This window comes from Nilaparvata lugens, chromosome 8, assembly GCF_014356525.2.
Source record: "Nilaparvata lugens isolate BPH chromosome 8, ASM1435652v1, whole genome shotgun sequence".
In the NCBI taxonomy this organism is placed as follows: Eukaryota; Metazoa; Arthropoda; class Insecta; order Hemiptera; family Delphacidae; genus Nilaparvata; species Nilaparvata lugens.
The window spans coordinates 11,509,860-11,523,061 of record NC_052511.1 but is presented as its reverse complement, the minus strand read 5'-3'; the positions used below and the strand labels follow the sequence as shown (position 1 = coordinate 11,523,061).

General features: G+C 35.5%; 1 protein-coding gene across 1 annotated transcript in view; it reads left to right on the top strand.

The window, feature by feature from the left end:
- LOC111057593 (homeobox protein abdominal-B) overlaps window positions 1-13,202 on the top strand; it is a 162,795-nt gene that overhangs the window by 14,149 nt on the left and 135,444 nt on the right. The window contains exon 2 of the mRNA XM_039433905.1: window positions 7,858-7,900. The gene's annotated coding sequence lies outside the window, so the exon portion shown is untranslated. The remainder of the gene's footprint in view (window positions 1-7,857; window positions 7,901-13,202) is intronic.

Sequence of the window (13,202 nt, the reverse complement as noted above, 5' to 3'; positions counted from 1 at the left end):
CTCTTGAACTTGGGGAACAAAAAAAGTCCGGTGGTGCCATATCTGGGCTGTAAGGAGGATGTGGCAACGTTACCCTCGACTGTTAGGCCAACTGCTCGGTGAAGAGCAGGCAGGTGGGAGACGGAGCATTGTCGTGATGGAGAATCCACGAATCGGAAATCCCCGGACGGACTCGATGAATCCGGGCGGTTAGTCGACGGAGCACCTCTTTGTAGTACTAGCCGTTCACAAAGAGTTTGTGCCACCCGGCCAAACTGTTAACGGCCAGTACTACAGAGAGGTGCTCCGTCAACTAACCGTCCGAGTTCATCGAGTCCGTGATCGTATTGATATAAGAATTGGTCGTAAAATTTTTTAAGGAAATTGAGAAAAAAAAAGCACTTCAAAATGGAGGTTATTTGGTGCAAATCATAGGCTCATAAAAATAATGATATTGAAGCCTACACAAATGAAGAAAAAAGGAAATGTTCTCTGTCAAATCAATCTCTGCTTCCAAAAATCAGAAAGTTTACATCAAAAACAAACCCTTGAATTGTTGTTAAATGTGATGATTTCTTGATCCATTCCGAGCTGCTTTGTATAATCACACTTTTTTATGTCAAATACATGCAGTCGATTATTAAGTAAATATTAAAAACTTTTACTTACTGACTGGAGTACTTTCAATCGTCTGGCGATCATTTTCAACAGACATAAACATTCAACACTGTTGAAAATGATCGCCAGACGATTGAAAGTACTCCAGTCAGTAAGTAAAAGTTTTTAATATTTACTTAATAATCGACTGCATGTCGTGTTCAAATACATGAAAAAGTGTGTTGTTAAATCTTGCACAGATTCAAGAAAACCAATTCTTTAATCAACTTCTGAGTTGATGTCCTCCCCACGTACTGTCAGGTGTGGCTCGAGTGGGAGATGGATCTTGTTCCTGAGTTCATGCGTAAACAACTTGACTGGGTAATTTATATTCGCTCCGGGATAAGACAGTGGGTGATATTTCTGAGAGCAATGTTCTTTGGTTTGCATTTCTGATGGAGATTTTATCAGGAAAGCTCTTTCCACCCATGAGAGAATGATGGTGGGGGTGAGGAGGGAATTATATTTTCTGGCTAAGAGACAGACGGGATGGACGTTTTGGCATGAAAACAGAGAAATGCTGCGATTGGAGAGCTTTTAGCTACAGCAAAGATAATGAGCGGTTTCAAGAAACTCGTTCTTGCTCAGTTTATTCTTCTCTTGTCTTCTAAAATGTTGGTGATGGAAGAAATAAAGAATCAAGATGCATGAGGTTATTTGAAGGTTGAGAAGTGAGAGATACCAAATGTAACGTATTTCAGTTCATTAAAAATTCATGGAAAGGATAACGATTCTTTGAAGATTTGGAGTTCAAAAATGTTTTGAAAAAGTCGGCATAAATGAAAGAATTGTCAAAGGTAGAAATCAGGTGTTAAGAGGTGCCAAATTCGAATTTTATCCAGAAAAAAGCACCTTACAATCTATGAAAATATTTAATACACCGTGAAAACTCAGATTTATGAAGCTGCAATCTCCATTACAATACGTACCTATAATATGAAATGAATAATTATTTTGAAAGAAAAATTCCACTTTTTATAAAGTAGATATTCACATAAAGTTAGATTATATTCAGTTGTATATTTTCGGGTTCAGAAATAATCATTGGTTCGAAAATAGCATGATTATAACTCCAGAGAAACGGATTCTGACGAAAAATTAACCATAGGATTCAAGATTCTGCACATATCATTATATCAAATTTGTAATTTCTATATCAAATTATTATATCAATGTTTGTTTGAAAGAACTATCCCGAGATTGTTCTGAGAGTATAATATTATAATATTAGCCTATTATACAAATAGTCTGCCTGTGGTTTTGTAGTAGATATCCTCATCAAATGGAAACTACTAGATATTGTCAAAACCACAAATCATTGGGACAATTTGAGATTCTAGTTGCGTTTATTACATCATTAACAATCTCTGGCAAACTAGAAGCTAGAATATCGTGCAGCAGAATATTTATAGTGTGGAAGAAGCCCTACGATTGGCCATAAGCTGTTGGCAAATAAGAGTTGAGCTCTACTGTCATTAGCCGAGACTAGACACTCCCAAGGTCTCCAAATACGGTTATCTATGAACCTCGGCCAATGACAGTAGAGCTCAACTTCCATTGGCTTTATACTCATTGTATATTTTGTTGTTCAATGCCTAAGCTTAATGTTCATAGTTATCATTGAACGAAAATCTAATTCAAATCCTGTAATCTGGATTCTCGTTTGATAATAATAATTAATTAATTATTATTTAACGGAAGTCCCAATTGATAATTATTAATTCATTAGCATGTGACGGTCATAAGTGAAATCCAAATATTTGCAGAAAAACATGAGAAAAGACTTTATCAACATGTGAACATGGAAGTAAGAAAGCCAAACGAATTAGTTTGGAGCTAAAGTGTTCAATTTGAAGTGCAAAGGCAGAATTCTGTATCCTTCTATGCTAAAAATAATCTTTAATTTAATCCTTTACCAATAGAGAAGGCTTAACCAATGGGTATTACCTTCACAAACAATATTCTTATCAATTTAAATTAAAATAGTATCGTTTTCTGTTTTGGTACTCGTCACCGGCACTCAAACTATGATTTTGCCGAATTAGTATATTATTATGTTAAAAAATTATATTTCTTATTCTAAAATATTACTTTTTGTAATCTGTATTCATTTGTGAATATTTTTTGTAAGGCAATAAAATTTGATTTGATTTGGTTTGAAATAGAATAGCTTATTAGTCTTTAACTAGGTGCATATAAATGGAATATTTCAGTAATTTCCAGTTCATGTTCATGTTCAGGCCAACATAACTTGTAACAATGTAGATAGTACTCAAACTGAACTTTCCGTCATACACAGAAACTTTGTAAAAGCCTTCAGTCAACCATACACTGAATTCCATTTTACCATAATAAGATTAAGTCACTTCAGACGTAGGCCTACTATACTCAATGGGCAGATGGCTAAAAATGAAAGTGACAACTACTATAATGGCAAAGTGTATGTTAAGCTATTGAAATACACAGTTTCTCACTCCGTGCGAGTCCCCTTAAGTGCGCTATAAAATTTAATAGAACAACAGTATTCACTTCAATTCCTCTACGAGAGTATGCTTTTACTGAGTCTTCAAATCGCACATAAAACCTATACTGCCGCTCTTCAAGTGCCGCTGTCTTGAGAGATGTTCACCATGGATCTGAATTTCAAAAATCATTTCAGCGCTGTAATCGTTCCAACAGTTTCCTGAGATGTGAAACGAAAAATTGTTATCCCGTTCACTATTGTAACGATAGCTGAAAAGGAGTATATTACAAATTAGAGTTCATGGATGCATAGGACAAATCATAAATAAAACATGATAATATAATTCACCATGGATCTGAATATCAAAGATCATTTTGATAGTTTGAACGGTTTCCTATGATGCGAAACATAAATAATTATTTCATTCAGTTTTGTTAAAATGGATGTGGGAAATAATTCAGGAATGTTCATCGATGCATGGGACAAATATAAACAAATTAACCTCTCGTTATCATAGTAGCCTATAATACAATGTTAGTAATAATTTCGTGTGCTAATAATTTGAATAGCGTTGCTCACGTTGATACGTGGTGTCTATTTTCAATAATATGATACAGTTTTACCAAATTTACAACCCTTGAGTTGTGTTTTTCTTATGGCCGGAGCAGCCAACAAAAATTATCGAATATAGCATTAACGCATACAAATTATAAGTCATATTATACAATGAACAATCTATCATTGATATTATTCGGTAAAGCTATTTTCCGGTCATTCTCTTCAGGAAAGCCAGCTTCCTGACTTGTTCCGATTTTATATTCAGTATAAATCACAAACTCCAAAAATTAATAATATAAAAGTTGCGTTTTGAGATCATCTAGTCAAATAGGGTTTTCCAGGAATATTTTTTTGGAAGATCTGGTGATATCTAAGCTTTTTCCACCATCAACCTTTCATGCATATCAGCTTGTTATGCTAACTAGCTCACTGTCCTTATTGTGCTAAAGAGCCGTTGTAATCAAGGATGAAGGGTACAGCAAACAAGAAGAGGAACATGGAAGAAACATTTTTGAGTTACATCAAAGCAAAAACCTACCACCTCCACCATAGAAAACCTTCACAACAGGTGAACGGAATCTCTTGAAGAATAGCAAATGGTGGAATTCGTGGAGTCTGACCTTTCCCATCATTCCTCCTTAGTCAATTCCCCCCACCCATCATTATCATCCCTTCACATTCTAGAGTCCGAGGGCAATGGACTGAGTTTGGAGGCTCCTCTTCAGAAGAATGACATTTCGAAGGACACTGCCATTGTAGCTCCAACAAAAGCGTAAAGGGAGAGCCCTAACCAATCAGGATGAAGGTCATCCGACGTGAGGTCCAATGAAATTAATGGCCCTTTTATGGCTTTAGAAACGGAATATTCACCAGCCGTTCTTCCCAAAACAAGGTGCCATTCCGAAAACATGCGTGCATCTTTGATATTGTAAACTTGGGTTTGATTTTCATTCGATTTCATCTATACATTTTTCTTATACTCATTCATCATCTCGCAATCTATTGAAATATTTCTAAGAGAGGAAGATTTATCATCATGGAAATGTTTTCTACAAAGTGGAAGAATTCTTTATGAACTTGATACTCAATACACCAAACATTTTTCAGAATCTTGTTCACGAGTGACGAATTATGAAGTTTATCAACTGAACTATAATTTTTTGGATTATCCAAAATATTTGAAAAATTGTTAACACTCAAGCAAATTTGACAATATTGACGCTAATGGCATAGCCACCTCTAATACAAGGATATTGCAATGTTGCAGTGTAGGCCTAGAATCTAATACATGATTGGTGAAAAAGTACTTTTTAAAATCTTTTCCACCAATCATGTATTAGATTCTAGGCCTACACTGCGACGTTGCAATAAATAAATAATAAATATCTTTATTGTCACAGAATGTTTACACATAACAGACAACGTCAATATCGTATGCCAGGGCCTAGTATGAGAGGTGGCTATGCTAATGGTCTTGTATAAAAGATTAACTTCCTGCAATTTTCAGTCATTCACTAGACAGGCGAATTGTTTATTGGGAAAATACAATAATCATATTTCGACGATACTTCATTGAGGAATTGCGTGCTGTTGAGATTGTCTTTAATTTTATCACGGCAATGTTTTTTGTTTTTTCCAAAAAAACCGTGATTCAATCTCATGATTCAATTACATTTTTCCAAAACTACACAATATTCTTCATTATAAATCCATGTGTGATAAATATCACTGTTATTGAAACAAGACACACTTGCTTGTATATTTTTTCTCTAGATCAGCCTGTAACCTGACAGAGTAGAGTTTTTACTTCTCTAGTTCTCACTTCTTCAATTTTCTCTCGACTATCATGGATTCACTGGAGCCAGATAGAAAAATTACACAACTATTATTTTTATTGTAGCCTATCTACTTGTTTTCCTCTCTTCTTGAACAAAAGACTATATGATGCTACTTGATTACAGAGAATTACCTAGGCCTTCGACTATCATGGATTCACTAGAGCCAGATAAAAAAATTACACAAGTATTATTTTTATTGTAGCCTATCTACTTGTTTTCCTCTCTTCTAAAACAAAAAAACTATATGAATTACTTGATAACTGAATTACGGAGAATTACCTAGGCCTCCTTCAACATATATGACAATTCTGAATAATTTCATTTCTGAATCTGTCTACTATCTTGTCTGAACTTCGGACTAGTCCAAGCCAGCACTCCCTCGTACCTTAGTACGTAAATTACATTCAAAAACGGCTGGAAATTGTAGGTAGACTGTGAACAACGAGCCACACGATAATTTCCTGCTCAAACATTTCTGTTCCTTTTTCAGTTGCATACACAATATTCTCCCGACTGTAAATCATTTGAGCCGTCGTTAAAGTCACCGTCAGCCTCTTTCTGTTCTTTAATCCTTTCTACTCTTGCACTGGTACTATCTCACTCTTTCCAACGATACCCTGATATATTCTTCTCACTCTAGAGTCCTATTCCACTTGTAATACCTCACTCTTTTCAACTATCCCCTGATATATCCTTCTCGTTCTAGAAGTCAATTCCACATGTACCATCTCACTCTTACCAACAATTTCCTGAAATATCCTCCTTTATCAAGAAACCTACTGCATTTGCACTATCTCACTCTTTCCCACGATCACCTCTATCACTCTCACTCTATCTAACAATATCCAGTTGTATCTTTCTCTGTCTAGAATCCTATTGATGATTCCATGTCACCGAGCGTAGTTGTACTATCCAGTTGTACTATTCCACTCTTTTCAACTATCCCCTGATATATCCTTCTCGTTCTAGAATCCCATTGCACTTGCACTCTCTCTCACTCCATCTAACAATACCCAGTTGTATCTTTCTCTCTCTTGAATCCTATTGAAGATTCCATGTTACCGAGCGTAGGCTACCACTGGTGGAGTTAGCCTACATGCATACTGCAATGGGAGTGTGGGATAGGTTGAACAACGTTGAACCATCTCGACCTCAACTCAGACACTGGAGACTGCATGTCTACTCAGGTATTCTCCATTTATGAGGATCTCATCCACCTTGCACGTCTATGGAAATCGTCTTCAAATTGGTGTCGACCATATAGATATAGACTGATAAATAGATATATGGAGTTGATGGATATAGATATATAACCCCCGTTGTACAAGCAGATATAGCAGCATAGTTTGGTGCTGCTCATCTGCTTATAATACACCAGTTTTTTTCCAGTAACTCAAAGTTGATTTCGGCCTGTAGTTAAGAATAGACTTATTCTTCGACAACTTATTGGTCACGCAATGCTGCAAGCAGAAGGTATAGAGAAAAAAATGAATTGGGGCGGAGGGAAAAGAGGAGGGGAGAGAGAATGGATGGGAGGATGAATGAGAGGAGGGAAGAGAGGAGGAATGAGAGAATCGAAGAGAGAATGGAAGAGAGGAGGAACGAGAGGAGGAACGAGAGGAGGGAAATGAGGAGGAAAGAGAGAAGGAATGAGTGGAGAGGAGAGAGGAGGAAATTTAGAAGAATAGAGAGGATGGATAAGAGAGGTGGTGATAGGAGGGAAGAGAGAATGAATGAGAGGATGGGAGAGAGGAGAAAAGAAAGGAGGAAAGAGAGAAGGGATGAGAGGAGGACATTGAAGAAGAAAGAGAGGATGAAAAAGAGTAGAGGAGAAAGAAGAAAAGAGAGGATCGGAAAGAGGAGGGAAGAGAACAGAGAACGTTGGAGTAAAAAATAGCAGAATTGTTGGGAGAATGTTGTTCGTGGAGTCACGACATGCCTGCCGGTCTGTAAAGGAGTAATAATTGTGGGAAAAAGTTCACATTGGTTCTGGAAAAGAGTGGCTGGTGAACTAGTATGAATGTTACTTGATGAATGGTAGAATATAGAAAAAATTCTTCTTGATGAAGAAGATTGGATGAGTCTCATTTCTTCCAATTATGATTGCGGATGACTCCTACATGAGATTTCAGCTTGTGCGTGTATGATTTGATGAGATGATCAAACTTTCATGTCTACTGACGGGATTCGATCCCACGAACATGTAGTGCTGCCTGATTGGTGCAACGCATTAATCGTCTCGGCTAACTTGGCCAAAAATTCCATATTTAATGAAATATCAAGTACAAGTAATATAACTGTGTTCCATCTTTATTGGACTCCAAGCAATAATTACTAATGGGTGTTTGTTTCTATTCACAGGGAATCCTGATTCTCTCCCTCGCAACAATCAACTAGAATTGAGGTGAGTGTATAAAAAACCTTCCCAATATAAAAAACCTTCCCAACCTATATTCAAGCATGACTATATATTTTGCATACTTTCCTATGAATGATCTACTTCATTTCGTAAGCTACTTATTCCATTTACATACTCGTTTTCCAAGAATGAAGAATTTGAAAAAAAGATTACTTGGATTTTTTTATTTCAATTCAAGAGAATAAGGAAGATAATGAACTTCTTGCTATTGATAGCGATTAACAATGATCTTGTAAGAATAAGACAATTGATATAGTTCATTTTACTGTTATAGTTATACATGTTTTTGATTGGATTGTCCATCGTCATCACCATCTTTCATTTCAAGTTTTGGAAAATTCTCTATAACTTGATATTTAATTGCATTGCTATAGAGTATCTACCTCTTTGTTTCACTAACTTTCTTAGTCATTAATTATAACTGGCTGTTTCTGCAGCCAATTATTTGTTTTCTTTTCTATAATATCAACATTTACTCATATCATTTTTTGATACTCATATCTAATCTGTATTTTTCTCAAATTTAGTTAAATATAATATCAATTTTCATAATTTATATATCATAATTATCGATTTCACATTCAGCGAATTACGCCAGGCACTCACAAACACAGGCTTAAGCCTACATGTGAGTCTCTCACAATGTACTATAACTGTACTGTATTATTTGTAAATTGTGAGAATAAATTTATTTGATTTGATTTGATATTTCATATCTATAAGAAGTTGAAGTGGATGGATATGAAACATTTTGTTCTGAATGAATAAGTATTCCCAACTGGAATCATTCACTTTTTCATGAATCGATGCTGAAGGATGATGAACTCATTACAGTTTTCATCGTCAACTCGTTATCAATTGAAATGAATGGACTTTTTCAACTGAAAATTGACCAAATTTGAAAATTTATTTGTTCTTTAATGTCAAAGACGGAAATGTGGGGAATTTTTCAAACTATTCATTGAGACTCTAGATTTGCATGTGTTATTTGAGTATTTATTGGTGTGAAAGGATGAATCATTTTGCTTCCTGATAATCTTTAAACATATAGCTTTCTGACAATCGTAGAAACCTTTAGTGTAGAGCATTGAATGTTCTAGAAATTTTCTTCTACCTCCAGAGTAATAGAAAAACAATCCATACATGTCACAGATAGGTGAGTGCACAAGATTTATGACGTGTGACACCAATATGATGTTCTGAAAGATGTTCGCACATTAAGCCGAATGTAATTCACCTGACGACAGGAGGCTCATGCAGTGGCCATGCTTATCTAGCAATGAATAAGATAAGAGCAATAAAACCTGCTATAAAAATCGCATGACACTAATGACTGATGTCAGCCATTTCCCAGGTCTCTCTACTGATATTAACAGGCACTGTCGTTTCTAGAGCACTAATCAACTACCCTCATAATAACGGACAACATGGAGTGGAAACTACCGGTGTTGATAGGGCATAGGAGAATCGGCTTGTTTTTGCTGGTTTATTTTTTCAGTACTGACCTCTGGTTTATGAGAATGAGAATAATTTTGATACATGAACAAATATGGAACATGAGGATTTTTTTGTTTATCTCCGGTTAATTTTTCTGGTACTGGCCTTCGGTGTCTACATCTATTTAAAATTTCAGGTGAATAATGAATCACAACTTATTTCAACCACAATTTTTCAAAAAGCTGACATTTTACAAACCAAAATAAATGCAAATTCTTCATTCGACAGTTTACCAATTCAAATTCAATTGAAAGTTTATGAAACTATTCAAGTTTATAAATGCAAATTCTCTATCTTCTTCTTGAAATATTATAACTCTCATCATAATCAAAGATTATGTATCATTAAACTTCCCAATCATTTTCGAATTCATCTGAAATAACTGAGTTTATCAATGGATGAAGACTTACCTTGGCTTAACAAAAAGCTTCTATTGATTTTTTGTGCTAAGCTGACTCTTAAGTAAATTTTTAGTGGTTATTGAGTATCATATATAGAGATCTAATTGAGTGTTTCATTCTTCTTATATTTTTATTTATTTATTTATATTTTATACAAAGAAGCACTGATTGGGAGAGAAAAACTAAGGATACTCCTTGTACTATTTCTTTCCCAAATTTAGATAGCACTTTAAAAGTCAAAAATAGGGTTATGATTTCACTTTACTAAAATTTAGTCCATTTTTACTCAAAAACAACGAAAACTGAGATTTTTGAATTTTGACGGTTCTTCTAAATTAGAAATTTCTAGTTTTGTTGCTTTTGGACAAAGAATTGGAATTGAATTCTTGAAAGTGAAATGTAAATCATCTTTTAGAAATGTTACTGTTTTTCAAATTTGGGAGGAGAGCAGTTTTGGGCTAAGCCTGTTGCTGTTTCCCAATCATTGCTATATGATTTGTTATTGTATCAATTATGAAATATTACGGTTTTTTCTGATATATGCGTTCTTATCATTGATGAATGAATAAGATAAGATGAATAATTCAGAGAAGTTGTGAAACTACTATACTCTGTAACGAAATTGATTAGTGGAACAGGAACTTTCAAAAACCTCCAACAGACAGTATCTTGAACTCTTACAATGATCAGAAACGATAATAGATTATTTATAACGTGAAATAAAATATTTTAACACACAGGCTTTAATATTATTATTATTATTATTATTATTATTATTATTATTATTACATTCCTTAATCACAACATCAAATTAATGATTGGGAGAGAATCAACTTATTATTGTTGTCCACTTCATTGACTTGTACCACCTTCTATCAACGATCTACCACTCCAACAACACGCATTTCAATTAAAACCTTTGTGTTATGTTGATGATGTTTGGAGAAAACTACCAGGTCTGTTCCAAGCCACTTGGAGAGTTATTGACTAGTTCAGAGAAGATTGAATGGATGAGGGTATTGATGAGTATCCTTGATAGTATTGATGAGAAAAAGAAGAAAATTTCAAAAAAACGATTAATAAGTTAGACTTTGATAAAGTTGGACTTTAAAGGAAACGATATAGTTGGACTCTGTAAAATATTTCTGAAATTTATGTCTCATCAAAAAAACATTAAAACCTATCATCACAGTGTTATCAAACAATCAAGAATTAAACAATGGAGAAGTTCTCCCTCAATGTTTGTAGAAAAGTGATAAAAGAAAGTTTGCTACCATGAAAAGTACATGAACCATATCTTAAGAAGCTTGTGTTTCTGGATGTAATTTATTCATGAGACACTTTTAAAGACACCTGTCTTATCCCGGTTTTTGAAAGCATCTTCTGCCAACTCTTCTTTCTCTTCTCTTTGTCCTTCTCCAACTTCTCTTTTCCTATTTCCATAACCTCTCCCACCTCCACCACTATAACTTCCACCACCTCCTTCCCCTCTTATTTCTTACTCATTGTCCTTCATTCTCTCTCCCTCATCTTCCTTTTTTCTTCTACTCTTCACATATCTTGAATTTTCCCTGATCTACAAAGTTCTCTCATTCTGTTTGTTGTAGTTCATGATTGTTGTTCTATAAATTGTCTTCTTCTTTTTGTACCTCTACTTCTCCTTTTTCTGTTTTTTTCCTTCTTCTTCTTCTTCTTCTCCTCCTCCTCTTCTCATTTCTTCTCCTCTTTTTCTCCAACTCCATCTCCTTCTTTTTTTTCTATTGATTCACCTCCTCTTCGTCAAGTCCTCTATCTCCTCTTCTATCTATCTTCTTCTTACACTTTTTCACTCGGTACTCATTGTTCAGCTCATTTTCTCTCCTTTCTCTCCTACTACTCTCTACTATTTTCCCCGCTTTCTCATTTCATATTTTCCTCCTCTTTCTCTTCTTCCCCTTCCCCCACATCCACTCCCTCCTCCTCCTCCAACTGCAACTCATAATCATCATCATCCTTCAAATTTTCTTTAACTACTCTTCCACTAATATTCTCTCTCTTTCCCTTCCCTCCTTCTCTCTCACTCACTTTCCCCACTTTCCTGCATCCTTTTTCTCCCCCTTATTCCCACCTTCCTCCACTATCTTTCCTATAGTCACCTCCAGCAAGACAGTCAAAGTTGAGCCAGTAAACTTTTCAGCCTTGTCCCTCCATGATAGCGGTTAGAACTACACCGTTTCCAAAACACTTACCACTTGTGCTTGCCTCTTGCCATCACAATGCCATGAGCCAGAGAGTGCTCTGCTCTCCTGTCTTTTATGGACCATTAACGAGTGCGACCCGTAAGTGCAGTGCAGTTCCAGGAGAGGAAAGCATCTTGTGTAAAAGTCAGAGTCTTGGCCAGCTCTTAGTAGCGGTACTCACACCATTTTCGTCAAAGTTCTTCAGCCACAATACAAAATAGGCCTCTCGATTGAAGTGATCACCTGTATTACTCTACTTGCTTCTCGATCACCATCCACTCCCTCTCTTTTTTTTATCCATCCACCATTCTCTTGTTCTCCTCTGTCTTCTCTCTTTAGTTACTTAGTTTCCTCCTTCATCTATTTCAACAATTTTCGTCAAAGTCCTTTCGCCACAATACAAAATAGGCCCCTCGATTAAAGTGATCACCTGTATTACTCTACTTGCTTCTAAATCTTTACTTACTTCTTCTCTTTGTTCTTGTTTCTCCACCTCCTATTCTCTTGTTCTCCTCTATGTCTTCTCTCTTCAGTTACATAGTTTCTCCTTCATCTTGTACTATTACAGCTTTCATTTCATGAATATTCCACGGTAATGAAGTTCTCCACCTACTCTCGGTAGACAAACGGCCAGTAATATAATATTCCCAGGAATAGCCCTGATTGAAGTAGCAGTACCCAATTAATTTTTCCGCGATAAATCAAGACATCCTAAATAGGTATTTAGGAGGTCCTGGATAAATGCATTTCAATCTTCAACTTGGTGCCAACCTAACAAAGTCAACTCATCTTCTCTTTACCTTATCTTCTCTCTTCTTTCATCCCCTATTGTCTCGTTCTTCTCTTTTTTCTCTCTTTAGTTACTTAGTTTCCTCCTTCATCTCCTCTTACTATTTCAACATGTTCTTCACTTTCATTCCATGAATATCTTACGGTAATTAAGTTCTCCACTTACTTCTTCTCGTTTCTCTTCTTTCATCCCCTATTATCTTGTTCTCCTCTATTTTTCTCTCTTTAGTAGCTTGGTTTCCTCCTTCATCTCCTCTTACTATTTCAACATGTTCTTCACTTTCATTCCATGAATATTTCACGGTAGTGAAGTTCTCTTCACATACTTCTTCTCTTTTTTCTTGTTTTATCCCCTAGTCTCTTGTTCTCCTCTATGTTTTC